Consider the following 27514-nt stretch of genomic DNA (forward strand, 5'->3'; position numbering starts at 1 on the left):
GCAATAAGGAAAAGGAGCTAGAAATGTTCACATATGAGGAAAAAAATCTGATTACAATTAACTAAAAGTTGCTGGAATGATGGGAAGATTAAAATGAATGGCTTGCATGCTACAGAATGAGAGGGGAGGGTCTCGCTCTTTTACCTGTCACCGCATCTTTATTAATTTCCACTCCCTGCCATAGCGAGGAGGCTATTTTTGCAGTTGCCATGCTCTGTTGTGTGCCAGGGAATGTGCTATGCAAACTCCCCCGCCGCCCTTTGGCATGCCATGTTATGAGCTTTCCCCCGGGTCTTGAAACGTGTCAAGGAAACACATTCCTGCTTCTGGGATGCCCAAATTCATCTGGGATCACCGACACCCTGATGGGTTTCCTTGCAACTCTAATTTATTTGAACCTATTGTTTTGAAGAAAATAGGGGGCCCTTGTGCCTGTCAGGCTTCATTCTGAGATGCTTAAAAATGCAAAGCAAGTTAATCTCAGCAAAGCAAAGGGGTTAGGCTGGAAACAGTTACAAAACCAAAAAAAAATAAGGCAGAGAAGTACTAAGTACTAGGCTATCCTTAACTTCTGCCTGCTACCAAGGCTTGGAGAGCTGTGGCATGCTGAAGGCAGCCGAGACTGGCGCCATACAGACATCTATGAGATATAGACCTCCGTATCAGGCTGGGCTCAGGCTAAAGAGACATTCTCTCCAGCTACATCTGCGTACAACCAGAATATCAACGCATATAAATTAATTTTCAAGCACACTCCTTTTACTTTTTTCCATTATTTAATTTTAGTAGAATACGATATCAATTGTGGTAAACCTCATCTGTGAAAATGTAAAAAGAAATATTTTTCAGGCCTGTCTAGGGGTTACAAAAAGACTTGACATACGGCTTTCTCACGCTACAGTGGAGTGAGAACTGAGCTGGAATTTGCCTGATTTTTCGTGTCCCAGGCACTGCAACTTTCATTGTTGCATTTTTCATAGTTTGATTACAATTTATAAATATGTCAGAGAAACCATTATCATTAAGATACTGTGCTTCCACAGAGACCACACACTTAAACATAAACCAACAATACATATTGCTAAGTTGGCACACGGTATCTCCATTTTCCAACACAACTTTGCAAGATGAGGCCCACCACACTTAGCATTTATCTGCTTAATTTGAATCAGATTAGTAAATTTAAAATGTTCAAGGATTAAAGTTGCAACTGATTAAAATAAAAATAAGACATGGGTGAGCTCTATCCCAGATGAGAAAATCCCACCGGAAAACGACACGATGTGTAGCAATGACCAAGATACGGCTGATTTTAAGCTGAAGGATTTTTGCTGCACATCTCAAAAAGCTAGAACTCAATTTTCAAGTTTGAAAAAAGAAAAAGGAACAGAAAAAATTCTTACTAAAAGGACCTGTTTTGTCTAATGTAAGATGACTCAAAACTGAGTTTCACCTTAATGGACAAAAAAGAAGTAAGCATTAACTATAATCGGTCTTCACCCAGGAAAGAAAATCACAGTCAGCATACATCTATGCTGTGTACCCAGAAAGCAAATTCAACCATAGTATATATCCTAGGGAAAAAATTTAAAAAGCCATTTCTTCCTCAGCTTAGAATGGTTGCTAACAGAACTACTAAAAAAAGTCTAGAGCTGTAAACTTGGAATTACTCATACACTACTGGGAAACTCCAAACCCCACCATTTTATTAGGGGGGGGGGGGGGGGGGAATGTATTGCCAGTAAAAATAATCCTACTGAAAAGAAGACCCAGTTACAAGAATATAGAGGACATGAACATTTAAAGAAGGGAAAAATTAAGAAGTGTGAGCAACTTGCACAACAATTTAAAAACTCAGTGAAATCTCAACAGGCAAAATAATTAAGGACAACATGATGAAATTTTTAATAAGAACAAAAAGTGCCTGACCAAGGATTAAATGCATTTAAAGATACAGACAAAAATCATAACACCAGAGAAAAGTTAAAATGTTCAGTAGATATTTACATCTTATAATGTAAATTACAAAATGAGAGTGCAGCTATGCTATATAATATGAAACATTGCAAAAAAGTTTAAAAAGGCCACGTCTGCCAAGATTAAACATGGGCCTAAATAATCAACAAGTCTAGTTAACTTACCCGCACCCCCACAAAGCCTAAAATTGCTTAGCTGAAGGGTTCTCCAATTCATTAACATTTATAAATTATTTTTATTATGACAAATCATGGAAAACTGGAAGAATTCCAACAGATGGGGGTACTGCCAAGAAAAAGAAAATCCTGCGGCTGGAAAAGAAAACCCTGCAACACACGGCTTCAAAAACTCCTATCATCTAAATTTATTGAATATTGATTAAAAAAATATTGATCACTGTGCAAGAAAATGATCTGACAGAAGACAAATTTTTATTCTGTAGCAATTTCTAGCAGAAAGATAAACACTGGCATAGGTAACTATACAGGCTGAAGGATGCTCTCAGCATGAACTTTTCGAGATACTATTTTTTTTTGCAGTATATCCTCACTGCAGTTTCATAGGCTGGGAGTCTTTGCAGTCAAATCCTCCAGCTAGGTGGCGGATCCCTCTGACCTCAGATTTTGCGGAAAGGGTCCCCAAAAGCCTTTGATGCTGTTGTGCCGATGGGCACAACCACACAGTCATCACGCAAACACAGCGTCACCGCAGTCACCAGGAGGATGAAAGCAGGGTTCAGCCTATAGAGATTAAATGAGTGTTTACAGATTCTTGTGATATCTCTCAGAACGAATGGAAAATCTGAAAATTAATTAAAAGCAGAGCTTCACAGCTGAGACCTTGAACATGGCATTTCATTTGGAGCTAATGTTTATGAGAAGTTACACTCTCCTCACCTTGGCAAAAGGCTATAAATTTGCAATTAATAATTGTAGTGCTATTAATCTTGGAATGAAGTGGAACATAGTCATTAAATGGAGGAAGCCTTCTAAAAGTATATGCACGCGGATGAGTACAGAATCCTTTTGGGAGATGAAATGGGAAAAGTGGCAAGGAACGCTTTTAAAGGCTTGTTACTAAAACGCTCCTATTCTGGTCACGAATAAACACTTGAGGCTCCCCCAAACGAAGCCTTTCAGAGTCAGCTGCAGCAGTAGCTACGCCTGCTCCTGCCCCATCCTCCTGGAGCCATGTCTGCTTTTCAGTTTTAGCAGATCAGAGCTCACTGTCATGAGTTCAGTTGTCCTCATCAGCAGCTCAAGGCATTTCCGTGAGCTGGTCACAAGGGACAGCATATTCCTTTTGCCACTTGTTGAGGCTCAGGGTAGAGAGAGAGGGGCAGTAGCACATGTAGTGTGGTGCTAAATCCAGCACAATAGTCTGTCTGGGATCTTAGATCTTCCCTTACACTGCTTTTGGTCCAGTGATGAGGCAGCCTCAAACCTGGGTGAAGGACCATTAGAGAAACGAGCTCGGTTCCTACCACCAAGGTGCACACTGAAGATCAGTTTCCCAGAGACACTCTGCCTAGATTATCTCCTTTCTGTGTGTTTTCCCATTGTCTGCCACCACCAAAACTAAAAAGGCACGAGGCCCTCGCACACAACTTGCTCTGGAAGCGCTTGCAACAGCTAGGGGCTCGCATCAGTGTCTGCCCAAGAACCCAGGTTTGACGCTAAAGGCCCTCCTGCCAGCTCTGGTGCAAAGCATCAAACCCAGTCTTTCCTGGTACGCTCTTTTTCTTGCTTTTAAAGTAACCCTCCTGAACATTATCTTCATGGAACTTCCTTCAGAGATGTAATGGGCTAGTAAGAAGGAAGTTTCTGTCTTAGCTTTCATTCTAACTGAAATCCCTATGATCCCCAAACCTCCCCAAAACCTTCAGAGTTGATTTTACAGGCTCTATCAGAACCACGTTCCTTGTTCAGTGTGAAGAGGAAGCAATTTTATCTACTTATTATCTTCACTGTTGCATGATGTGGGGAAAACACACTGGCTCCTTTAAACAAAATGTAAGAGAGAAATTAAAAGTGGCAAGCGGCCAGTGGCCAAGTTTAGCCCTCCATAAGCCTTCAATTTGGCTACAAATTTGGAACCACGTAGGTAAAACGGGAGTCTAACCAGGTGCCACACTCCTACAAAACTTAACGGGGAGCAACCTAGTGCAAGTAAGTTCATTAAGCGGTACAATGGGAAGAGAAGTTGAAAATATTGATCAATCACTTTCTTGAAGATTGCAGAGAAATGGACAACCTTCCTGAGTTTGATAGGCATTTCTTTCCAAAAGGCAATTTAATACCTAAGAGCGTGTGCTTTTACTGAAGAGAGCATTCTTGCTTTTTAATAACTTCAGCATTAGACATAGCATTTTGACATCAGTATAATTACTACACTGCCAAAGATAGGAACTCCAAGTTCATGGAGCATCAACAGAAAGTCCTAATGCTCCCTGATAGTATCAGGAGAAAAAATTTTAATACCGTGTATAAGATGTTTTAGTCATTCCCCAGTGAACATCACAAGTTATCCAAGAAATATCTAACAGAGGAAATGAATGAGGAACCTACATCAAGACCATTAGAACGTGAAATTTTAGTCTCAGTTAGTTTTGTTGGGTAATACAAACGAGCCTTCTGCTTGTGATAGAAATGTTTTATTGATTCCACCCACTCTTGAGGCAGCTTGATGGGATTTAGAGAACAATGTAACTGTGGCTATAGCATTATCGTCTCTTCAGAGGAAGCCTATCTCTCTGTGTTCATGCTGTATCTGCGTTGTAACCATTTCTCACTCCTATGGTAAATTTTATACCACAGTAGGTAGAGACTAAGGTATGCCTTTATGGGGGATTCAATTAAGTCATCCTTCTCAATCCTTGTGTGGAAAAATAATAACACTTCGACAAACTGATTTTCCACACCTTCATATAAGGACTTTTTCCTTCCTATTTCAAAAATCTTGTCAGCTGAAACAAGTGCATTCTGCTTTCACACACTCATTCCTTACCATGCATTTGTAGGCAGTTAATAGTTCTTTGGCTGCATCATGCAATTTAGAACTTTAAAGGGACATCTGCACAGTGCTAATACAAGAGTAAGGCTGGTTTATGTCACAACTCATTTGTTAAAATATAATAGAAGATTATTATGAAGATTGATGGAGGTGATCCCCAGCTTAATTGTTATAACCAAATGATCATTGCACACTGATGCATAAAATACAAGGTGTATCAAGTCAGAAAGCATGCCCAGATTTTGCAAGGCCAGAGCAAATCACATTAACTGTGGAGAAGCGATTGATTATTTTCACTGCCTGGCCTTTTCATAAGACTCAACTTTCACTTACATAAAGGCACACAATGACCAGAAATTTTTAAATTCCTACCCTGACTGGACTCCCATAGCCAAAGCAGCCAGTGGAAGACAAAGAGAAGGAGAACAGCAAGTTAGAAACAACAGAAAGCTGGTCAGTAAATCATAAATCAGTTCCCTGAGGAAAACTGGGTAAACAGAGTTAATTACTAGTATATGCTCCTGACAACTGCAGGTAGAGTAGCCCAATAGGAGAGGATATAGAGGGAAAGGGCTGGTGATAAGGACTCAGAATTCAGATTACACATGTTTTGGTTAAATTTTAATCTGCTCTAGCTTGCTCCGGTGGACTAACCACCCACTAGCTGCTGGACTGCATCTTCCAGTTGAGTTTCAGCTGACAGGAGTTCTGCTCATATGCTGTCACACCACTCGGCAAGGGGAAGTAAAGCCTGGTAGGCAGGGATGATAAAGGCATTCACCTTAAAGTGAACTCCCAAAATGCTAATGTGGATGTTCCCAGTGTCTCAACACACAGAGACACAACGGACAGTGTAGCAGAACAATGAGAATGCTGCACTTACAGTCATCCATGAGCTGCACTACTGTGATTTCTGCAATGCCGGTGACAGTAGTATCTGTTCTGCATGCTTTATCTTTGCTTCCACTCTGATAGCATGTGGACGTTGTCGCTGCGTGGCCTTTCTTTTCCAGGAGAGGGGAGGAGGGGGTGCTTGAGATCCTTTGAGTTCTTCTCACTTTTCCTTTCCGCCTCTCTATCAAGCGCCCACCAGTAAAGCACGCTTTGTGCTGGCGCGGCAGAGCTGCTGCTCAGGATAGCTAGCTTGAAGGGAATCGCCACCTGTGAGGAAGCCCCATACTTGAAGGGCACAAGAAGGAAGATTATCCGGCTTCCACCTTCTGTGAAAGCGAGCAGACAGATCCCTCTTCTCGCCCACAACCTCTCTCCCCCGCCAGGGCTCCACAGACCCCAGCCAGCCCAGCAAAGCACCCGCCAGAACAGCATCATGGCAATCTGTGCTCTTGAAGCCTTGGCAGAGAGGCGGCAGTGTCACTGTCACGGAAGATTGCAGTAGCATTCTCCATCACTAGGGGACAGCCAGTCTTCTCCACGCAAGACAACTCGGGAGAACAAACCAAAAGGACTTGGTTTCCATTGGGCAAGGTGACTTTCTTACTTGGAAAAGGAACATTTTTTCATATTGGCTAATCTGGAGCAAGTACCCTTTTGGTCTAAGCCGCGTGTTACAAACCCCCTAATGTAGCTAATATAGCTGGTTTCCCTAGTGCACTTTTCTGTAGAGCTTTTAAGGAACTAGGAGCTAGTCGCGAGAAATGGGCAAGTAAAATTTAATGCAGAATCATTCAAAACTCACTATCAGTTCTCCTTGATGCACATACCTTCATCTAAGGAGGGAGTGAGAGGAGGGCTTAAAAGCCATTTTATTAGAGATGAGTGCCGTTTTATTCCCACCTTCCTCTCTGAGCTTTCCTCTTGCTCATAACACACCACAGCGAAGGATGGGGACTGCTACCCGCGAGACTTGGCACGCTGCCACACAAGTCTTACCTGGTTTTCTTACAGAGTTCAGCCTGTATTACCCGTCCTCCTGGAATAGCAGCCCCTGCATTTACACCCTGACGAACCGACCTTCTCCACCTTTTACAGACTCTGTGAGTCTGGAGTAACTGAGGTGTGTGCCCTGTTTGTAGTTATAGCATCCTTCTTTTGAAACAGAGGCCAAAGAAGTGAAGGAACAGCACTCTGTCAGGGCGGGCAGCGGAGTCTGGGTTTCTAAATGACAGCCCATGTAGAGAAAACATAAAGGGGCAGTACACAGAAAATAGCTATCAAAAAAATATGTATCCTACGTACCAACATTGTACTTCCGGATTCTGGTCACACAGGTGGTGATGTTTTCCATCAGCAGTACATCCTGTAAATACTAAATGCACTGGCAAATGTGGAACAAATTTCCATGTGAACAAAATGCAATCAATTGTTCAGCTTAAAGCTTTATTCAGCTACCCACAGTTAGCAGACTCATACCGGGCACTGCAACTAACGTTCATTTTTTCATCATTTAAAAGGTACTACCTCACCAATTTACTATTTAAGTTTACAGTTCACTAAACTTGACGCAGGTATAAAAGCTGTACCTGATAGAATCACCTACTGCATAAAATTACTTTCATACACAGCCTGGCACTGCTTTAGCTTTAAAATTTAATGCGAAATCCCACATAGGAACTCTTTTTACATTCATTTCATTGTCGTATATGATGAAAAAGAAAGTCTCTCTGAAGGCTTTTGGAAAGGAGAATTTTCAGTATCATTTACAGTTCTCATGAAAGGCTCTGTGTTGTGGTCCTCAAACCAGGGCACTCTGCAATAACAAATCTGGAGTCAGAAAGTCTTTTTCCCACCTTCCCTTCAAAAATCAGATGCAGTGTGGGGGCATGAGAGCACAAGCTCCCTATGCGCAGCTTTCACAACATTCTTTCCCCGTATCTCTGCCCATCACCTGGAGTACCACATCTAGGCATGGGAAAATAGCCGGCTTCATCTTCGTGCACATTCCTGCCCTTTTTGCTTGTAAATAAAAAAGTTTCTAAATAGCAACGGGGAGTATGTGACACGGACACTTGTGGAGTTAAGACCTCAGATGATTTCCCAGGTTGCTGAACAGCTGACTAGAACATCCTTTCTGTCTCCCATTCCTTTTTCTCACTCACTCCTCCAGAAATGTACACAGAGAGAGATGAGCTCAAGCCAGCAATCTAGAAGAAATCTGAATCTTAATAAGCAAGAAGCAGCACTGCTTTTCCTTAAGTAGATCAGTCTATGAAGACCAGATTTTTCTCTCTGGTTGGAAAAGCATATGGAGAAAGCCACTACATTGGTTAAGGGCTGGGGGAAAAGGATGCTTCGCAAATAGCATCTTTAGCGTATCACAATGGCTCTGTTGCCAAGGGCAAAGAAATGTTCAGTGAAATCGGTATCTATGACAGCTGATACTGTCCACGTATTTGAAAGCTAAAATGCTCTCCCCCTTGCAAGAGGGTGCTTCGCAGCTGTATTTCGTTCATCTTCCCCAAAGCTCCTAAGAGTCTCCAAGGATCTCCATATAGCAACCTGTTCTTAGTGGCCCCACCAATGTGTCACATTACTTGCCCTACAGCATGTCTTTTGGGCTGAAGCTGGGAGCAGTGTGTAAAGCGGCAATTAAGCTGTGTAAACTGGACCAAAGTGGATGTTGACTCACGAGTCCTTCAGGGCCATGTAGCAATTTGATCTGTCTGAGGAAGTCTGCTGCAGAAAGCAGATTTAAAAGGAGAGTCACAGACAGATGGGGGAGTGCAAGCAAAGCATTTCTCCGACTGGAGAGCATCTGGCATACCATTAAGCTACACTTAAATAACTAACAAGCTAAACGAAAGTTTTAAGTAGCGCCTGATGTGTGTCTTTTGGAAGGACCTGAAATGTGGCAGCTGAATACAAGTCACAAGATATTTAACTACTGGAGATGCAAAGCCGTCCAAACAGATGCTTAAACTGCAGCTAGAACCAGAGGAAAACAAAACAAAACAAAAAAAAAAAACCCCAAGAACAGACACTGTTCAAGTCAAAATGATGGATATGATGGAGAACTGGGCCTGCTAATGTAAAGACAGAAAAATAATTAATGTATTGCAGACTACAACAGTTAAAGGAGAGCAAGAAGGCTGAGTAAGTGAGCTTTACTTCACTGTATTTCACCAGGCTTTAAATTTTACCCATCTCGAAGACCAGATGCAACTCTGCTTATCCACTACCAGATAATTTTGCCTCTGGGCACAAAAGTTGGACAGTTACCCCACAATAACTAAGTCTGCAGTCCCCTAAGTCTTTTACATAGAACAACCGATGTTTATGCCAGTTTTTAGAAACAGAGAGGCGAAACAGTTTTCCTGCAGCACTAGAGTCCTTAGCAATTCTGCATCTCTCTCAGATCCTGAAGGAGTCTCTCTGGATTTCTTTTCTCATTTGTTACAAAAAAACCTAACACCTTTCTTTTTTTCCTGGCATCTTCCACATTTACTTTCATTACCTTGTAAAATACAGCCACAAAAGGAAGCGGACTGCGATCCTTTTCCATATACTACTGAATTAGAAAGAGGTTGGCTCAGAGGATGGTCAGTGTACTGCTACATGTGGTCACAAGAAATCCTGATATCAGTTCAATTAACATTAAGAATAAGGAAAAAAACCCACACTCACATGAAAATAATTTATAGCTAGATGTAGCTATGCACTTGAAAAAGAGGTGTAGGTAATGCATTTCAGGACATTGTCAAAGGAGTAAAAGAACATTTCCCCACCGCTTACATTATTTAAAATGTAACACAATTCTTAAAACAACCTTTTGAACAGAAAGAATCTTTGGTTGCAACCTGTACTTGGAAGACTGTTGTATTTCACCCCTATTATGCAGACTATCTCACAGTTGGCTAAAGGCTGTCACCCCAAAATACAGCTGCTCTTAATCTGAAGAAGTCCCATATTTGCCTTTGTTGTTTTGTGTTCACTTCCCTAGTGGTTAATAATAGTTAAATAAATATAATAATAATAAAAAATGCCTGCCTAATATTTAATTTGAGCTCGTCTCATTTCATTTCCAGCCATTAGTTCTTGTTGTGTTTTTCTCTGCTAAATTAAGGAGCTCTTTTGTACCTATTTGTTCTTACCATGGAGCATTTATACAGTAATCAAGCCATTTCTCAGTCTGCTCTAGTATAAAGAGCAACTTGATCTGCAAGTGTCGTATTTATACAGCTTCTTCTCTTCCCCTTGAGTAATTAGTATTGCTTTCTTCCTCATACTTTACAATTTTTAATATCTTTGTAAAAAGTACGAAATGGAAACAATTTTCAGGTTCTGCCTGCTGCACTCACGCAGAAAATTACCTCGCTGCTTTCATGCGTTCTTCTTCCTATACACCCAAGGTGCACACCAACGTTCCTGCCATTGTAGGGATCCTCACACTGATCAAACGCCCCCTCTAATCTCTTTTTCAGAGCCACTGCTTTCCTTTCCCCCTTATTCTGTTTACGTTGTTCTGTGTTTCTAGTCATGTAATTTGGTTTCTTCTCGTATTAAAATGCATTTCGTTTAAATGGACTCTGTTGTTTATTATTCCTAATGTCTCTGCAGGACTGCCTCTTCTTCAGTCTGTGGCAGAGCACCTCTCCAATACACTTGGAAATGTCAGGAGCAGGAATTTAACATTCACTGCTGAATATGTTAAATAGTAGTGAATTCAGTGTTGACCTCTAAGAGTATACTCCTTCACTGATTACTCCTCACTAAATTGTATTTTTCAAAATTTGCCAAATATTCGGTATTTTACTTACGTAACACGTTCTCTATTGAAAATAAGAAGGATGTTCTCTGCTCCCATGGCAAGGCTGGCAGAGAAAGTTTTAGCTGTCTCTTTTTGCCTTCCTCTATAGCGTTACCCATGATGCACTTACTAGGGACCATCCAGGCATTTTCATCTAATGAAATCTCTCCTATTGTGCTGAAGTGGGACGTGGCTAAAGCTCAGCGTAAGTCTTGCTCTCTTCCCATGTACCGCATGGGCTTGTGACATCTCACCAAATGTCTACGGCCCACCTGCCTCCAAGCGTAGGGACAAGGCTCCACGGTCTGAGTGGTCCCACACAGTCCTTGATCTCTGGTTTATGCCAGATTCCTACGAGCTGTCCTTACTTCTATATATTTACTATGGCTGAAGAGGAAAGAAGTGGAGATGTATGAGAAGACCATATGGCCAGCCTGGCTGTCAAAGACACAATTATGCTCTGGCTTTCAAGGACTGTGTTACACCATCCCAGGGCTCTCATCTCTAGTCCTTTCTGAATACTTTAAGAGCTTTAAAACATCCCTTCTAGAGATCTCAGTAATCCAAATTTTAAACGTAAATTAGATACAAGAGGGGAAAGAGCTTCTCAGCCAATGCCTTCAGGATACCTGGCAGCAGCCTCTGTGAGCCTGCAGAGTATTAAGTAGCATTGTAAGTTACTAATGACTTAGAGAATACATTTTCACCCTTAGGCAATACAATTGTATCAGCCTGATACTTTCCAAACAGAAAACAGAAATGTTCATTGAATACATCTGCTTTTTCTGCGCATTTATTTTTATTATTTCCCTCTCCTTAGGGTATACATGTACAATTACCAAAATTCCTAATAGATTTATATACAAAACAAATAAACTTCTTCATGTTCTCAGTCTTGCAAGACATTTAACTTCTTCATCACTTTTTTGTGTTCCACAACTTCAGATCAATAATGATTGCTACTTATTTCCTTGTCCGTATTTTTACACTGTGTTTTTTAATATCTACTTCCCACCTCCATTATATTACCAAAGCAAGACAGAGTTTCCAGCAAAGCTGCTTTACTTCTTGACAATGGAACACTGTATTTTTTTGGACCATTCATCTGAAAAAAAAAAAAAAATCCTTCTTTTGTTTATGCTTTCTTTTTTACTTTTTCCTTTCCATGATTTCTGTTCACAGTTTCCCTGTGGTGCTTGGAAGATTGCCTTGGTAGCACCAAATATTTATACTGCTGTTAAGATAATTTTTCCTTGCCCAGACTGAACATAATTAGATTCTCATCACTGGTCACCATCCAGTTTTAATCCAAAAACTAATAATTGCGCTTACCAGCCATCACAGTAGGCTCTGTAGGCTCTTCAGTAGTAGGCTCTTCACTTGTAACTCAGGTATGAACTCCCAGATATTAATGACAATTATTAATTTCAGTGTTTCTCTAAATGGGAGAAATTAGTATCAGGTGCAGAAATTACTCTTGGGCCAAGAGAACAAATTGGCTGCATCCCAACTCTTTACTGGATGTAGGTCAGCTGTACGTGCTAACCATACCCACTCCCATTTTCTACAGAAAGAAAACCTGGGGACAGGACTGGACCTGACCCCTTCACATGTCTGGACCCATACTCCTATTACTTTTCCTATTCTGCACTCCGTTTCTCAATCCTTTGAGGAAAACCTGGAAAGAGGCTTCCGTTTCCTCCATTGCTCTCGCCCAAACCCTTGTGATAAAGTACTCCTTACCTCTTCCTTTTCAATGCACATCCCTTAATCCTTTCCTGCGTTCTTTTCCACCTCAGCGGTGTCATGGCACTTCTTTTCCTAACCTTCTCTTCTTTTTTGTCATACGTAGGAAGCACATTTTCCAGAAGATTACTGCTTGTAATGGGCTCTGTGTGTTTACACTTCTACTAAAATCTTCAGAACGATACACTGGGAAGTCAAGGCTTACCTTGCGGTATAATATTGACGAACAACCCGGCCTGACGCTCCTCAATACATCATGACTCCGTGAGAGGCGAGTCATCTGAACACGTTACTGCTCACTTTGGCTCATCCATCTTTCTCCCAGGAGCAAAGAAAAAGGGAATTCAACAGTGTGTCTGATGGCAATTACCACAGAAGTATTCATGTGTCTCCCACCTCTAAGTCAACATTTAGTTTGCTTAAAATACAGCCTTAAGAGGAAAAAAGAGACCACTACTATTAAGTGACAAGCGAGTACACCATGGGCACGGCAAACCAGGATTTTATTTTTAAACAAGCTTAGGCTGTCTTGTGCCTGCTGCCCAAAAGCTAGAGCAGGCTTCGCATGACCGCAGGTGCCCCTGTCCCCCCAGCAGCACCCTGCCCCTTCCCGCTGCTCGGACCCCTGCAGCCCCTGCACGGCGGCGTCTCCGTGCCCGCTGAGGCTGAGAACTTTCCCCTCTCTTTCCCCCTCCCCTCCCTAACACAACCAGCAGAAGCTGTGTTAAGCTCTTTTAATAAACGATACTTCTAGTTCTTTTCATCTTCAAAGCTTTTTTTTACAACCATTAACTAATTAATCCTCACAAGAGCCCAAGAGAGTTGATGGAGTTGCTCTAACCAGCAGTTAGCTCACCTCAATTAACTTGACCATTTAGTCAGAAGAAGAAAGAGAAGTACCTATGTATTTATTTTATTTTTTTAGAAGACCAGAGCCTGAAGCAACACAGGTACTGGAGCTATGGCAGTGCGGTTTTCGGTTTCCACTTCTGAAAACGCTGTGCTGCAGCTCTCATAGCCCCCTTCCACCCTCCTCCCAAGGGACACTGAAACCCCTACAATACAAGAAGATCGAAACAAGTGTTTTTCCACAAAGTGATATTCCTCCCACAGAATGGTAAACTGTCTCCTCGGTTAACTCTATTCCAAAACAAGAGACTGATTACTTTTTAACCTTTACAGAAGCTGGAATACAAACTTACCATGCACTGCACACTTGGAGTCTTACTGAAATTTGACTACAAAAAATGAAGGGAAACATGCACTGCATCTTGAGCAGCTTTACAAAAAGTCAGTCTAGACAATCCTTTATGAATGACTCAATCTATGCATATCATGAAAGAAAACATGCAACTTTCCAACTGTCATTTCTAATTAGGCACGGCTAGAATATATGTGTTCTTAAATAAAGAAAGCACAAGTAGCAGGAAGGAATTTTACAGGCAGAAAACCACTACAGCTAAACACATTCAGGAGTGATTGCAACAAACAGATGTAAATTATTTTCTCAGACTTCAGGAATCACTTTGAAATGGTTCTTAATATATCTAGTCTTCCCCAACCTCAGAGCGGCATAAAGCAAAAGAAAAAGGGTCTGCGTGGTTTATCTATTTATTTTTAACCTTCAGTTTCAGGGACGGCTGTTAGAAATTTTTACTCTCTCTCACTGTGAGATTCACCCAGTTGTGTGGAGGATGCAGGCGACCGGCAGGATGGTCTGTGCCCCACTGGTGGCCAGGGGCTGGTGCCAGGACCAGCAGCCCAGCCCAGCACCACCTCCATCCAGCAGCAGCAGCCTGAGCGGCACAAGCATTAACTGGCCCTCAAACCCTGCCACGGCACCTGAGGTTTCTCCAGCACCGCAAGTTACTGATTTGCACCAAAGCAGTCACCGTGCACGTGTTAAAAAAAACATTTAGTCAAAAAATTGTAAGTTATCGTGACAAGCAAGGACACCTGCCTCCATCAGAAGGTTATCAGGAAGAAATAGTTATTAGGCTAAAACCGCAAAACATTCCAGACAGATGGTCATAGTCCCTGTGCCAGGGCAGGGGCCCCCAACTGATGTGCAGCCCCCCGTGACAGGAGCTGTGCCAGGGTCCCTGGAGCGCCCCACGGTGACACCCAGGGAGCCCAGTGAGGGCTGAGGCACCACCATGGTGATGCTCAGAGCAGGCCCGGCAGTCTGGCTGAGCCGAAATCGCCCCCTTTTCCCAGGAAAGGGAATCCTAGGTGGTGGTCTTGGAAGATGTAGATTGGGGAAATTAGTGCCTACTGATGTTCTGACGATACCTTCTGAGCTGGGTGGTGGCCCATTAAATCTTCCTTACCCACTTGAGGTCCAAATGCAATTTAACCAAGCAGAGGAACAGAGCAGCTTGTTGTGAAGGTGGTGCGTGGCCTGGCTTCAGAGAGCACTATTTTCTTGCAAAGTGCACGCCCAGGAGTGATGACTGCAACAGCAGCATAGCAGTTACAATCTCGTTTGGTGAAATGAAATCATGAGGTGAATTTTTTGGAGACTGAGAAGTTGCTGTACTTGCTCTTAAACTCCCAGTGAGAAGAATGGAACTCACTGTATATGTTTTTTAGACCTAAGAAGCATCCAGTGCTTCAGCCTGGCTCTTAAACAAAGCCAGGACAGAGCAGCTCTACCTCAGCCAACTTCGTTAGAGAGCTCACAAAGGGGAGCTGAGAGGACACCAGCCCCATTGAATCATTTGGCAGAGTTTCAAAGAGTTTAAGTCAGTCCAAGCTGCACAGTGAGCAGGTTAAGGGAATTGATCCATATGAAAATTAATCCTTTTCGTTTAGGGTTAGTTTTTGGCCAGCTCAGCTCCCTGAATTACCAGCACTGGTGAGAGCACTGGCCAAAGGCAGTGAGAGGACAGAGCCATACCAGCACTAACGTGGGTCAGTGTGTGCTGCTGTGAAACCACCACCCCATGAGCTGTGCTACACAACAAAGCGTCTACAAACACCGTGCTCAAGGTCTGCTGTATCCCACTGCCTAAAAGCGCTGCCTAATCACAGTTTAACAGCTGTGAAAATAAACTTGATATCAATTGTAACGTCATATATGGAGAAAGTAATCTTAAGTGGGGCTCAGGTCTGTCTTCAACTGGGATCTTCCAATAACATCAGGTGCAAACATGTTGAAAGGCTCTCCTTAATTTTCAGAGCCAAATCTGGGTGATCCCATCCAGGCTGTCACCAGTATATGAGAAATGCCAGGAATGAGACAGACGCCTTGCACACCAGCCGTCTCCTGCTCCCGGGTCACTCCCAAAGGGCTGTTAATGCCAGTGAAAATTAATGGAGTCACAGTCGCACCCATTTCACCAATCTTGGATGTCACTAAGCTGTACCTGGGGATCCTCCATCTGAGCTACAAGAATAAACCAAAAACCACATAAATGTACACAGCCACATTTTAATAGATGGATATACTTACTAGAGGTAAATTCTGTCCTTCTAGCAAGTTCCCAGAATAGCCTTATCTCTGCATTTGGGAAATATGCCCAATCCCTAACCTTTCAAGCAGCTCATTTTATTACCTGCCAGCTATCTAATAAGTCTAGTACAACATCAGCATAAACACCACATTAATGGTACAGTTACACAAACACTTCTCTGGCAGCAAAGCTGGCTGAAGTTCCCCCACCGCTTGGTCCAGTTCCAGCTCCAGCTTTAGCATTTCTTCGCCGTACCAGCCCGACTGTCTGAGGCGCTGCAGTCTCGGTGAGACTGCTGAAGTTACCCGGCTAAAAAGCAAAACAGAAAAACCTCTTCTGTTGCAGTCCGTTCCTCTACAGCAAAGAAGAAGGGTTGGAGAGGGCAGACGGAATAGAAATGGGCGTTTGGAAAACCTTTTCCAAGTATTAAAACAGAAGAGGGCAGAAAGCGCTTGAACTGGCTTTGCCACCTTTACCAAGAAGCCACGCTCGTAGCTGCACATAGAGAAACACGGATCAAGGGAACAAACCGTTCGCCCACCTGTGTTAAAGCGGTCAGAAGCCCTGCCAGAGGCAGCCTCGAAGACAGCACGCATTCAAACCGTAACAAAGCTACAAATTAACATTCAGCGCAATTCAATTTGAGATTTGGCTTAAGGTTTTCTCAACCAAAAAGGAAACAATTATAGTTACAGAACGACAGCAAGACTGAATTGCTAGGGCAATAGCCTGGATGAGAGAAGAGCTCTGGACCGGTTCCCGCTGACACCACCGTCTCTGCTGACATGAGGCAACAGTGAACGACCAACAATGAAACCACCGAGAGTGATGTGACAGCTTCACTGCACTCAAACTCCTGGTTAGAGCAGTCAAAGGGCCTTAACCCAGTTTAAAGTCGTGAAAGTGAACCAAATTAAAAATCCTTGAATTTGGAATGAATCCCCAGATGGTTTTCATCCTGTTTACAGGAGGACAGGATTAAAGGAATCCCTGGCTCTTTTCATTTCATGCAGCCTCATCAAAATTCCCTGCTGCGCTGATCAAGTTAAGGTCAAATATTTGTGACCCCACCGCTCTGCAACTTGCTAGAAATTTGCTTAATTTTCATCCCAAATTTATTCATGGCCAATTTATTCCAATTTATCCTCATAACAACATTGTCCTTTGGGTTAAACAGCTCTTCTCCTGCTCTGCTCCACGTATCCCAGGCAGTATCTTAACTTCTTGCAGCCATCATTTTGCTAGATGAACGAGCCAAGCTTTTTAATTTTTCTTGCAAAAGAAAAATAGCTTTCCACCAAACTTTGTCAAGAAGTCTCTCCTCTATTGCTCTAATTAGACTTCAGCTTCCTTGGGCCTGCATCACCAGCTTTGCACACAGTATTTCATACATTATTTCACTGTTGCCTGGGATGATGAATTTTAAAATTTTAAAAATTAACTTAGATTTAATTTTTACTTGTATTACCTACACCAGGAAATATCAAGATCTTTTTTTTTTGAGCTCATACCTCAGTATTTTGACACAAACCTGGGAAAATTAAGACTTGCAAATGTTTTCCCTCATGCTGCATTCTGAGGCAACATGGTCTGAATTGTAGGCTAACAAAAATATCCCTCTCTATATACTGTCATGTCAGGATCAAATAATTCATACCACATACCTTAAATAATATAACTGACCAAGAAATAACATGCTGCTTAGCCTCGATAACCTTTTCTAAACATCCTAGTCAAGGTTATGGGTAGGTTATAAAGATTGTATCTGTTTTCCAGAAACTGAAAACCTGTGCTAAAAAACATAACGGTTACGGAATACAAGACACTACAGCAGTCCTTACAGTGTACTTAACGTTATCTCTATATTTAATTATTTCTTTTCAAGATTTTTACTAGGCTCTCCAATTGCCGACGCGTTTTTTCTCACTGATAAAATGAGTCAACTGTTACTACTTTAAATTTCTTAAACTAGCCTCAAGATGGTGTCAACAGTTATGCAATGTTTAATGGCCAGAATCTATTTATTTATCAGCTCTATTTCTTGACTGCCATGAAGGTAACCTTCACCTGTCATCTAAGCAACAATCCTATAGACTATTTTCAATGGAACAGGGCTTTACGATTTTGGGGGTTTTTGTTGTTTGTATTTTATGTTCTGTTCGTTTGGGGTTTTTTTACGGTAAGACCTCTGGCTCCATATGACATACATGAGTGTCTGTGCACGTGCTTGCGTGTGTATCTTCAGCTCAGATAGCACCTTGTGAAAAAGCAGGTCCATCTTAAGAAAGAGTGCTATTCTGATTTATACCACTATCAACTTAGAATGACTACTGAAAAAGTCATTGGATAGAAAAAAAAATTGTACCTGTTTAGCCAAACATTAATTCCATTCCTATGCAACCACATCATCACCTTCTGAAATTTGAGATGCTGAATCCCATGGCTGCCGTTTTAAAATCGGTAGAGCAGCTTTTGCCCGTGACCTCAATATTGACAAATGTTAGTTGCCAAAACATGTCTGTGTGAAAAATTACTAACCCATCAACCCCAGAGGAAATGCAGGCAGGATCCACAAAGCAAACTCTAACTGATGTAGGACACGCCTCCTGGAGTTTTGTCTATTGTAGAACCACCTCATCAGAATGAACTCCATCATGTTGCATATATGCAAGCAAAATTAAAGCCTAAACTACTTTCTTAACTTCAAATTCTTAATAATTCAATTGTCTGAAGGACTGTTGGGGCTCTTGAGTTACCTGTAAGATATCTTCAGTCATCTTTGTCAGTGACGGGGAAATAAAAATAAAAATGTATGTTCTTACAAGCTATTCTATGAGGATTTATATTTGCACTCAGTTGTCTCATCTACAGCTCTGAGTGCATTCACTTATACAGTATAGTTGAATAAGACTTGGCAGTTAAAAAAATCTTCATAAAAATTAATACCACGTCTTCATAAAAATTAATTTTTTGGTTGCTTCTCCTGTCTTCTTGAACCAGATTTAGCTTGCTGGAAAGGCAACAAGAATGCTCTTTCATGTTGAGCTATCCGCACAAGGCACTAAAATTCAGCTTTGTGAGCATCCTGAACAAGAAAAATTACATATTTCATTTTATTTTTAAATCACAGCATGTCAAAATGAACCATGTAGAATAGCAAGGACTCATTTCTGCATGCTTAACAGTAATCACTAACTTCATCTAATTTCCATTCGTGCATACCTTATATGAAACAGAGAGGCAGATAACAGAACCTCTATGTTCCACAACGGCAAACTTTCTTTTCTACTTATTAAACACTCTAAATAGAGCACTTGAACTCCAGGAGTCAGTTTATACCAGTGTTTTGGTTTGCAGCTGGGTTGAAGCTCTAGGGCCCAATTTTGGTCACCCTCCACAGATGCAACTCTCTTACAAGCTAATGCAATCTTTGATATGAAGATTAAGAAAAAATACTGGATTAACGCCTAACTTACTACACGTCAAAGGGTGGCATTTCAGCTAAGGGATCAGAGAAAATATACCTAGTCCAAATACAGTAGTCATCTTCCATTTAGTGGACCACAACTTTCACATCATTACTGAGAAGAAAATTCTACCTACGGTTAGTAAAAAGGAAATAAAACACTTGCAACCCCAAATGTCTGTGGTTTCTAGGATGCAGCCGGCAGTGGGCAAACACTAATACTCGATTTCTTCCAAAAAGTAAGCGTACTTGCCATATATATATATATATATATATATATATATATATATATATATCTCTAAAATATAAACGTGTGTGCGTATATGAAAGAAAGCTAGAAAACTTTGTAAAAAATGTAAAAAGTTTCCCCCCCCCTCTTGTAAGCAGAATAAAGAGTGTGTAAACTGCTGCCTGTGCCATCAATCGCGGCTGGAGAACAGGAATGCTGCTGACAGCAGTTGCTATTCTTTTGATACACCAGATACATGCCTTGCATTCCCGCGGCAGCTGACACCACAATTAGTCCTTGTATGGCCAAAAGGGGGTGGGGAAGGAGGGAGTGCTTCTGGAGAACATTTGGTTTCCATGGATAAGCCTAGTTTCTTTTACCGCAGTACTGTCAGCCGTCCGAATCATGAAGTCTTTATACTCTACTTTAATTTAATTCATATGGAATTAAAATTGCCTTTTAGTAAAGATTTCTGAGAAGAACGCTTAATGAGTTTCAACCTTGCTTTGTGAAACTTCATGCCAGTGGAACTGGGCAGGGGGGGAGGTTTCTCAGAGTCAAGTTATCTGGTACATGAATGAAATGTCTGCTGAAATCAGGAAAAGTTTTGCCTAGTAAGTTTTTTGGCTTCTTTTTACACTTTCCTTGTTTGAAAATGACTTCTGACTGAAGATAGAGCAGAAGACTTGAAGGTTTACTAAATGCTTAATTTTCTATAAAGCCATACATGGGAGCAGAATTTGTGTAAAGAAACAATGGGTGTTGATTACTAATAGAACTTGGCACATATTTTTCTTTTAACTTAAAATCACTCCAGTGATCACAATTTCATAATCTTCAATATCCAAAAACAATTAAAAGGTTCTGTCCAGTCTCCACTAACAAGATTTGAAAATATACCCATAATGAAAATGCTCTATAGACTCTACATAGGGATATAAATATATATATATTTATATTTAGACAAATCTCAAACTGGTTCAAAAGTTCTATGTTAAAAACATAGAGATGCATGAAAAATCATGTTGTTGCTTTTTTAAGTAGCTAAGAGTTTCATGTTAGCATACCTTCAGATATTTCTATTGCGTCATAATGAATGGACAATTTGTGCCTAGAGGTCAACATCTTTTCCATTCACCACGGTTGGAAGAGAAGTCGAGTAGGCTGATACAGAGCTGCCAAGACCGGTGTTACCCCCACAGGCTACATAATTTTTGCCCTTTGCAGAAGCCAAAAGGGAAGGCAGCGCAATCTATACGTTTGCCCCCAGCTCAGAGCTCAAGATGCACGGGCGGTTTTAATGATTTGTGTGAATTATGCAACAGCTTCGTCACTGATATGTTTTAAATAAAAGTCATGTTCTGCTTCCCTTATTTAACTCACAATTTGATTATCCAAATGTAGATTTCCCAGGGGCTGTCATTAGACATTCCAAACAAACATTTCACTCCTTTTCCTCCTATGCCTGCGTTTCTCATGCTATCCAATTCAAGACTGACATTTGCTATGAGAACAACCAGAAGGTACCTTTCTGTCCAAGTGAAGAAAGAAATAATTTCTGCAGGATCCTTACCCTTCCATTGCAAACCCAGACTCTGTTATTGCTAGTCCTGTGAATAATCACACACAGCTCTTAAATAATTTGATCCTCTGGCTCTTACTTTTCATATATTTAAGGCTGGAGGATAAACTGGGACAAAACAAACATTTATTTCCCCTCCTTCTCATTTGTGCCCTTCCAGCTGACCACAATGAGAATCATGTCTGAAATACAGCACGCAGGTTTTATTACTTCTCCTTTGAATTCTTACGTGGTACATGGTATTTATATCCTAGGCTCTCTTTAAGAGCATATGCTTATCTCCACATCACTCAAATACAGAAATACCCAGTAAAAACTAGATTTTGCATTCTATTCTCTATTTTCTCCCCCTTCAATATTAATACATGAAGCAAATATTACTATAGAGTTAGGATGATCAAATGGGTAGAGCTGTAGGTTACAGGAGAGCAGTCTGCCATCAGTTCACAGTTGTGCTGAGAGCGCACTCCACCATTGACTAGTTTCTTCCACGGGAGCATTTTCCACCAAGAGCTCCTTTTACCTGAGCATCTTAAGGTGCTTCACAGGCATGAAATCTGTCAGTGCTCTGCTTCTCCTTATTTTAAACCTGCTGTTCACTGAAAGAAGGTTGAAAGAGCTGTATAAGTAAGTTGAAAAGGATTTTCGGAAACACTGTATACGAGTGTGGAAAAGTCAGAGGACAACCGACCTGCCCAGTAAACCAGTGGCTGAGCCAGAAGACACCTTCCCAGTCCCCTACTCCAGCAGCGACTCAGCCTATGTAGCCACTGCCGAGTTCAGCGTGTGCCAGGCTCCCCGGACTGAGCAGCAGACAATGGTATGAATTTTACCTGTGGAAAGGAAACACCTTGGGTGAAGCACTGGGAGCTCCCCAGAAGGCACCAGCCAAATTAACCCCACGTCTCCTCGGACAGAGTTCACTAGAGGGAGCACACACACCGCTGCCTCCCGTCGCTATCACTGCAATCTGCTGGAGACCGGCTCCAATTTGCGAGTCTCCTCAACTGCCGAAAGCGAAATGAAAATAATAAATCCTAATGAATAGACATAAAAATCACCGTTGCAATTTTCTGGGGAGGGTTTTCCTTTAAAGAAATTTGGTTTTAGAAGCAAGTCTGATTGTTCTGATGGGAAAAATACAATACTAATAAAAAGATGAACTTGTTAATGAATAAATCCCATCTCCCTCTCCAGAAACACAAAGGTAGTTTTTCCAACCCTTCCCATTTTCAACAGTTGCGCTGGGCTAATAAAATAATCTTGTTACCATATGGTCTGAACAAAGAAGAGAAACCAGGGAATCTTGACAGACTGTGAAATGAAGATTTGTTTTTCCCCCACCTTTCCTCAGTTTATTTTCTTAATCCTGTATTGCTGATAGATTCCGGTGTAAACAATGGCACAGCCAAATGATTAAATACCATCACTAGAGTCTGTTTGCTGCAAGCTCAGACCGAAGTCATGCAAAGAGGAGGCTGTGCTATGGAACAGCTACTCTCTGCTGTCACTTGTACCCACCTCTCCAAACCAGGCCAGTGATGCGTCTTCAGGTGATTTTTTCAGAGCCGTATGCCAGTGTGGTGTTGATTTTTTCAAAACACAAAGAGCTTCTGCATTCGACTTAGTATTTTTTCAACTAGGAACTTTGCATAATTAGCACACAAATCACCCGAGCCTGATGCTGACGGCAGTTCTCTGCGGTCTAAACCGGCCCTTTGAAATACAAGATGCACATCAGCTCCTTTGGTCTGCATATTTGCACATCCACCCTCTCCACTGCCTCTGTCCAGCTGCAGATGCTCTGGGTATCGCCCGCGGCTTCCCTGCTGATGTCTGCATTTGAAGCAACTGGTGCACGTCCCAGGCTCTGCTCTTGGCTTCTCTCCTACCCGCTTTTCTCTCCCCCCCCCTCCCCCCCCTTGCTATTGCTTTTCAAATAGTTATGCGACAAGGCTGCAAACGTCCTTCCGGACCCATCTACAGCCCCCTGGTGAAATTACCCTCGATTCTCACCTTGCTCGGCATTCTCCACAGGCTGTTTACATTTGCTACTTGTTTCACACGCACAGGCACTGCTGCATGAAAGAATTTCTCTTCTAATCCTAATGCGGTGTGTATCCCACTCCTAATTCCAAGCAGTCAGAAGACGGGTCTCCTCAGGAGAAAGGCCAAAGTCACACTTAGTCACTCTTGCGAGCAAATACACACAAAGATTTGATGATCGTTTTCGAAATGTCAGGAGGTTAATAGCAATCGGCTCTATTTACGTAGGCCTGTAAAAAAAAAGCATCACACGTCGTGAGCATGTGTGTGTGTTGGGAAAGAAAGGGAGAGAAGAAGAAAAGCCTCTGCAAAGGACTAAAAGTAATCCCTTTGTCCTAAAGAGTCACAGAGAAATATCAAGGCAGCCACCGCAGCCTTCAAATCCCGCTAACTTGGCAGTGGAAACCCAGTGTTGCCAAAGAGACAACCTTTAAAAAGAAACTACTGTAGCCCTCCATAGTGGAGCGCGCCGTTCTAGCCCTGTCAGAGTGCTGTAGGTCATGAACGGAACATATTGAGGGTTTACTTCTCTAATAAAGGGAATAAGTCACTTTCTCTGCAGCTGGATTAAAGCGATCTTTCAGCAGATGCCACGAAATCCTCGCTTGGTGGTGGTAACTGGGAAACTTTCCCCGTCGCTGCTCAGCAGTTCTAGAAGGCTCATGCAACATGCTTTCCCAAACAAATACAGATAACCAATTTATAAAAAAAAACCCAAACAAACCCTAGTCAGTATAAAAAGAAAGGCAATGTTTTTCAATACTGATGACTGTTTTCTCTACGTGCATTTTCTCACTCTTTTTTTTTTTTCCCAGCGGTTCTCTGACATTTTTAAATTGTCTTTAGTGCCAAACCTTCATTCCAAATAGATCAATCCAAAAGGAGCATGATGTAAGAATCAATATGGCTTGGGAAGAATTAAACCCATTTCTCTCTTGAGCCTTTGAAAGTTCTTAAAGTGCCAAATATTTTTCCCATTAACTGTACTGTAGCCAACCTACTAAATGGCTGGAAGACGCCTCCTAATTTTTTTAAGCATTGCTCTGAATTAGTGAAAGATTAATCATTAAAGAGTATTGGCTGCTAAGGGAACCTGACAAACTACCTACACAAATACGACCCAGGGATCTGTGAGGCATCTTTATCCAAGGAATTCTCGATCTTCCACTTCTGGCGTTGCGTAATCGAAGACCTGACAGATGAGAGGCCTTTCCATGGCAGAGATCTCACTTTTACTACCACCGCAGGGAAAATAAAATGACCTTCTAAATCATGACAGAAGCAAATCTTTAAACAGTGGAAGAGAATTAAAGCTTTTCCTGAAATTCTTTGCCTGCTGCTTTAGCACTCACACAATTCTTGTCAGTTTTGGTAACTGTAGAAATATTTGTGTCAAGCACATCAGCTACCGAGTTGGCAGCATTGTTTGCTGAGATACTTTTCCGGGGATTCTCCTCCAAAAGTATGACAGTTTATTACAAGCCAAGAAGAGAACACGCAAGACAACAGCATGATTTTGGGAGAGAATTGTATAAGAAAGCCTAAGATGACAAAACACAATTTGGCCTTCATGAAAAGATGGTCTGAATAGTCATATGGTAGTGCTTAAAGACTACATTTGAGGAAAGAGAATACAGTAGGAAAGCCCTTTGTCTGTTAGAACCAAATTTTGAATGAAAGCTACTTGAGAAATTGAGCAGGAGAATCCATAGAAATAAGTGAAGATTTTTTAAATATTTTTTTTTAGATCACCAGCAATCAGCCACAATCAGGCCACAACTCCAAATAGGAAATGGAAGCTTTTTCTCCATCATGCGCAACTCCTTGGCCAGCAATGAAATAATGTAATAACTCTTGTCAGTTTTCTCCAGGCATGATATTACGCACATCCAGCCTGATCTCTGCAGGCTGTTACAGGGTTCTCCATTTCTCTTATAAGAGGTAACCTTAGTGAGCGACTTTCGCTGTATTAAACTTTTGCACCAGCTTCCAGTTCAGTCAACGCTGAAATTGTAGAAGCCATTTCAAAGGCAAGACCTCACAGAGTCACAACTCACCTGTTGTTTCCTCTCCTCACCTGGAGATTGACCTTGCAATTCCAGCATGTGTGGGCATACGTGATAATATACCTTTAATAAACACCACAAACACCGCTTTGATTGAGAGCAAAGTTGGGAAGGAGATGAGAGGAGAAACACCTTGGGAAGTTATTTTGCTCCCAGTCCACTAGTAAAAGGTCTAGATAATCTACCACATGAGCTCTAATTGGGCCACTAAAATGCCTTTAATTACAGCTCTCATAATTGGAGATACTGCTATAATAAAAGGGCAAAAGCTTGATCAGGTTTGCTTGAAAAAATGAGGGCTCTATTAAAATTTAATTTATAATAGCAGGCTTTATTCTGATAAGGACATATTTTTTCAGACTGATTTTATGCAGTGGTGGTATGTTTTCAGCAAAGGAATGGCTCTTCCCAGGGCTAACGTTGCTGTGATGGGATTAGAGAAGGTACTACACTTTGCTAAATCTGGATACGGGCAGCTGTACATTATGGTCTAGCTCAGTCCCTTCTTTTGCATTTAAGATGGTTAGGCTGGTACTGTTTGGACTGGTTTTGCACAGTGTGTAATGCCTGGGTAGGTGCTTTATTAAATTTGGACTAAACTAGCTCATTCAAGTAACTTCCACAAAATGCTCCCCCGAGTCAGAGAGAGACACTGCTGTCACATCTGACCAACTAAAGAAATTTCCAATCTCACTTTACAGTTTCTGCCCCTCTGTTGGAGCTTATTTTGCTGAAGTACATCAATGTTAAATTAAAAGAAACAGCAAGGAAAATCCCATGTTTCTCAAATGCGTTTGGGGTTAGCTGAGTGCGTATAGGAAGGAAGGGGAAGTAGAGTTGGTCAGGAAGTTTGTGATAAATAGACTTCATAGAAATGAAACTTTCGTAGTCAAGGAACCATATTTCTAATGTCTGTGCACATATTTTTTTTTTACTTAAAAGTATCTATATCCAATTTTCCAGCCCTAAAGTAAAAACTGATTAAGACATTGACAAAGTAAAAGTGAAAAGAAAGTGGTGGAAATTGAAATGGAAGTATTAAAGACTACTGAAACATAACTTTTCGTTGATCAAGGCACATCCTTTTCTCCCTTCAAAATGCATGCAAACACACAGTCTGTTTAAGAATAATTTCAGAGTTTTAAAGTTTGTCTTCTTCTCTGGTTCAATATCCACTCGAAGAGTCTCTATTCCCTCCTATGTTTCTTTAATAAAATAGATTAACCTTCGTTCTGACAACGAGCGCTGTAAGGGTAAGGATAATTCAGCTTTGGTGTTATACCTGGGGGCTCCTCACCTGTCTCAGCCATGGACAAGGAATACCTGCCAGTTAAATATTGGCTTGAACCACCGAGCCAGCCACCACAATAGATACAGTTTAGAACTACAGAGGAGGCAGAAAAATTCTGCTCAAAGTGCAACCATATCTCATTGAAACCAATGGTGTATTTAGTAGAACACCTGCTCACAAAATGAAGCTCTTGAGAAAATTTCCTGGCAAACAGAGGGATCTAAAAAAAGAAAAAACAAAAGAAAAATTGAGGAGAAGGTTAAAATAAAACAGTTCTCGCAATGTTAGTCAGAAAGTGTGAATTTTACCTCCTTAAAAAATCACTTTGGAAAAACTTTTGTTCAAATTAAAGATTTCCAGATGCCAGGCCAGCAAACGTAAGGCGTCGTAATTGTTATCTGATACAACACTGCCAGCTATTAATAGGAGACTGGAGACTTTAGTTATAAATTTTCATGCAAAACCAGAACTTTTAGGGAAATAAGTGTATTCAGTGCTCCCCTAGAATGCATCAAAAGCTTTAAATCTCTTTTCCCATATCTATCAGGATAGTATTATGTACTGAAAAACCAAAAAGAGCTGACATTAGTGTCTAAGCTATCCTGAATGCACAAAATAAGTAATTCCACTATTCTGACCTACCCAAATCCAAAAATTCAGTTTTACAGGCACCTGTGTGGAGTCTAGTAGCAATCAATACAGTAGCTTGCACGAAGATACTTTATATAGACCTTTTAATATTAAACTGCCTTCCGTATCAGGTCACTGCACTTGGAGCAATGTGTTTTTAACGTAATACTCAGTCGCAGATTTCCTGTGTGAATCTGGGCAAACTGCTGGGGTTTTTGTGTACATTAATTTCCCATCTGTGTAATGTTAACAAGTCGTCTTTTTTTTTGTGCTTAAGAAGGGTGCTCCGGGAACATGCAAGTTATGAAGC

Source organism: Vanellus vanellus, assembly GCF_965231255.1.
Source record: "Vanellus vanellus genome assembly, chromosome: 1".
Taxonomy (NCBI): Eukaryota; Metazoa; Chordata; class Aves; order Charadriiformes; family Charadriidae; genus Vanellus; species Vanellus vanellus.